Below are 4189 nucleotides of genomic sequence, written 5' to 3'. Positions count from 1 at the left end.
TGGGCATATACCCTGAGAAAACCATAATTCAAAAAGAGTCATGTACCAAACTGTTCATTGCAGCTCTATTTACAATAGGCAGGACATGGAAGCAACCTAAGTGTCCATCAACAGATGAATGGATAAAGAAGATGTGGCACATATATACAATGGAATATTACTCAGCCATAAAAAGAAATGAAACTGAGTTATTTGTAATGAGGTGGATAGACCTGGAGTCTGTCATACAGAGTGAAGTAAGTCAGAAGGAGAAAAACAAATACTGTATGCTAACACATATATATGGAATCTAAGAAAAAAAATGTTATGAAGAGATTAGTGGTAGGACGGGAATAAAACACAGACCTACTAGAGCATGGACTTGAGGACATGGGGAGGGGGAAGGGTAAGCTGTGACGAAGTGAGAGAGTGGCAGGGACATATATGCACTACCAAATGTAAATTAGATAGCTAGTGGGAAGCTGCCGCATAGCACAGGGAGATCACCTCTGTGCTTTGTGACCATGAGAGGGGTGGGATAGGGAGGGTGGGAGGGAGGGAGATGCAAGAGGGAAGAGATATGGGAACATATGTATATGTATAACTGATTCACTTTGTTGTAAAGGAGACACTAACACACTATTGTAAAACAGTTATACTCCAATAAAGATGTTAAAAAAAATAGCTATACGATTTTGTAAAGAAAAACCTAATTTTTGGAGATGCATGCTGAAGTATCTAGGGGTAAAATGTCATGATGTGTATAATTTACTTTACAATGGTTCAGCAAACACACGCACACAAATAAAGCAAATACGGCAAAATGTTAACTACTAAATACATCTGATGAGTGTATGGGTCTTTATTATATTCTTTTTACTTTTCTGTTCAAAACTTCCCAGAATAGAAAGTCAAATCAAATAAGAAAATGAAAAATCAGAGCAGTAAGTAGGAATTGGCAGTGTTGGGGATTCATCTGATGCCTCTGGTAATCAAGTAGATGAAGTTTTAAAAGCTTCTGTAGAGAGGTGGGGTACACAGGAGACTCTTGAGCAGGAGGTAGGCAAGAACTATTATCAAGACTACTGCTCACCAGGAGTTTCGAGAGCTCTACTGTCAGTGAAGGGATGGACCAAGAAAAAAAAGTCTATCCATTGGCCTACGGATATGGGTGTCCTCAGCTCTGTATTATGAGAAAGAAGAGTTTCCCTCTAATGATTTATAATCATGAGCCTGTGCTCAAGTAGATTTGGGCTACAAATTTATACTACATGTCTGGCCTAAGAGCCCCTGGCCTTAGAAATTAAAATAAGACGATGGTCCATGATATTCCCTGGACGCCAGGAAAAGCAAACAAAAACCTCTCTGCAGATTCAAACCCCCAAATCAGGATGTACTATTTTTCCATGTTTAATGCACTCCCAATCACTGGTTCATAATCCAAAAACTACTTATAAAAAGCTGAATGAGAGTTCTCACTTCAGCAGTACATATACTAAAAGTGGAACGATACAGAGAAGATTAGCATGGCCCCTGTGCAAGGATGACACACAAATTTGTGAAGTGTTCCACATTTTTTGAATTGGGAGATTGGGATTGACATATATATGCTACTATGTATAAAATAGATAACTAATGAGAACCTACTGTGTAGCACAGGGAACTCTACTCAGTGCTCTATGGTGACCTAAATGGGAAGGAAATCTAAAAAGAGGGAATATAGGTATATGTATAACTGATTCACTCTGCTGTACAGCAGAAACTAACACAACATTGTAAAGTAACTATACTCCAATAAAAATTAATTTTAAAAAAAGTTGAATGAGACAGAGACAGCAGACACAATAACTTGTTCAGCAACACTGCTGAACACCCAAGAACTTCAGGTGCTGGAAATACTAGATATTAATTGGATACAGACCATAAAATAAGCATAGTTAAAAACATTTTTCAAAAGGGACTTATGATGTGAGAAACAAAAAGATTATCGGACTTCCTTGGTGGCGCAGTGGTTAGGAACCTGCCTGCCAATGCAGGGGACACGGGTTCGAGCCCTGGTCCAGGAAGATCCCACATGCCGTGAAGCAACTAAGCCCGTGCGCCACAACTACTAAGCCCGCACTCTAGAGCCTGCGAGCCACAACTACTGAGTCTGCATGCCACAACTACTGAAGCCCACGTGCCACAACTACTGAGCCCACGTGCCTAGAGCCTGTGCTCCGCAACAAGAGAAGGCACTGCAATGAGAAGTCCGCGCACCACAACGAAGAGTAGCCCCTGCTCACCACAACTAGAGAAAGCCCACGCGCAGCAACGAAGACCCAACACAGCTAAAAATAAATATTAATTAATTAATTATTTTTAAAAAAAGAAGACTATCATGGGCCCTAGGCAGATTTAATTCAGAAAGTAATAAAATAGAAATTCAAATGAAAAAGAGATATTGAAATTAACAACCAAATGGGTGGACTACTTCCAGATGACTGAAGTGATCGTGAAACGCTCACACAGATAATAATGATAAAAACATGATTTTAAAGAAGTTTTTTTAAAGAGCAACCCTGGAGAGAGTCTGAAAGAAGAAGAATGAGAGTTTACTCTCAAAAAATTGTCACAGTAAAGGGTAAGAATTGAGAGTTTATGTCTTCCTGGCCTGAGGTAATGCCAAACTCTTACAGCTATAGCTGTAAAAAGAAAAATAGCAGTGGAAAACCACAGCCTTAACCAGCTAAGGTGCCAGAGATCAGAGTTCAAGGCTGAAAATGTAGCTAGAAGTCTACAGGAAAAATACTGGCAGCAAAAAAAAACCACAGAAGGAGTATACAACTCTGAGTATAAACTCTGCCCAAATCCCTGGCCAAGAGCTAAACTACGCATGTGTAGGAGGAGGCCCTAAGCGGCCTGGTGAAAAAGTGGGCAGGAGCCAGAGACAAATCTGCTTCTGAATAACAGAGCTATGTGCAGCCCTATCTGTGAGTCTGCTGCCTTTTTTTAAACTGAGTAAACTTTCCAACCATGCACAAGTCAGGTGCCAGAGAGTTGGATCTTATAAGCTTGAAATATAAGGGACAGAGCCCCAAACCAGCCAAATAGCTAGAAATTAGGCAGAAGGGAACCCCTAGAAGAAAATCAAAAAAGAATGACCTCCATCTCTGTTGAAATCCTTGACTAACCAGCAAATCATGGAGAAACAGGAAAAATCACAAAGGATCAGGAAAAAAAGTAGCAATGGAAAGCCATAAGAATACAGATATTAGCTGCTGCATATCAGAAGGGTGACAAAGTTTGCAGTTGGAGTCCAAACAAGTTAATTGCCTACTAGAACCAATTATATATCTATATCTATCTATCGATCTCTCTCTATATATATCTGATATATATATATAAGATGAATACAACAGAATCTACAGTTGCCATAATGTACTATCTACAAGGCCCAATTTTCAACCAGAAGTTACTACACATGCAAAGAAATATTAAAGTGTGCTCTATACTCAGGGGAAAGGGCAGCCAAAAGAAACTGACTCTGAAAGGTTCCAGTTGTTGGGTTTAGTAAACACAGACAAGCAGTTATTATAAATATGTTCAAAGAATTAAAGGCAATTGGGGTATAATATTGAATGAACAGCTAGGAATTCTCAACAGAGAAATGGAAACTAAAACAAAACAAAACAAATGGAAATTCTAGAGGTGAAAAGTAAAAAACTGAAATTTTAAAAGTTTACTAGATGAGCTCAACCACATTTGGGGGTGGCATAACAAAGAATCGGAGAACTTGAAGACAGAAAAATAGAAGTGCCCAAACAGCAGAAAGAATAAAGACTGGGGAAAATTAAGGAGAATCCCAGAGACCTGAGGTACAATGTCCAAATGTTCAATACATATGAAATTGGAATTCCAAAGGATGAGTAGAAAGACAAGGGCCGGAGAAAAATATGTGAAGAAATAATTGTTGAAAACTTCCCAAATGGGCAAAAGGAAACTCTTAGGGGTGATGGAAATGTTCTATGTTTTGACTGTGGTGGTAGTTGCATGTGTGCATACCTTTACCAACACTCATCTAATTGTACAATTTAAACAGATGTGCTTTATTGTACATATGCTGTATCTCAATAAAGTTCAAAAACGTAAATGATGAAATATACCTCTCCTGTCCACTAAAAAAATCCTTACAGATGGGTTAAATATTATGGACACATCTAAAGAGAGA

General features: G+C 38.8%; 1 non-coding gene across 1 annotated transcript; it reads left to right on the top strand.

Moving 5' to 3' along the window:
* Window positions 1-1450: 1450 nt before the first annotated feature.
* LOC112065691 (U6 spliceosomal RNA) lies at window positions 1451-1557 on the top strand. Its single transcript, XR_002892184.1, has one exon. It is a non-coding gene; the product is annotated as a U6 spliceosomal RNA (small nuclear RNA).
* Window positions 1558-4189: the final 2632 nt, after the last annotated feature.

Source organism: Physeter macrocephalus, chromosome 8 (genome assembly GCF_002837175.3).
Source record: "Physeter macrocephalus isolate SW-GA chromosome 8, ASM283717v5, whole genome shotgun sequence".
Taxonomy (NCBI): Eukaryota; Metazoa; Chordata; class Mammalia; order Artiodactyla; family Physeteridae; genus Physeter; species Physeter macrocephalus.
This window is presented reverse-complemented; position numbering and strand designations above follow the sequence as displayed.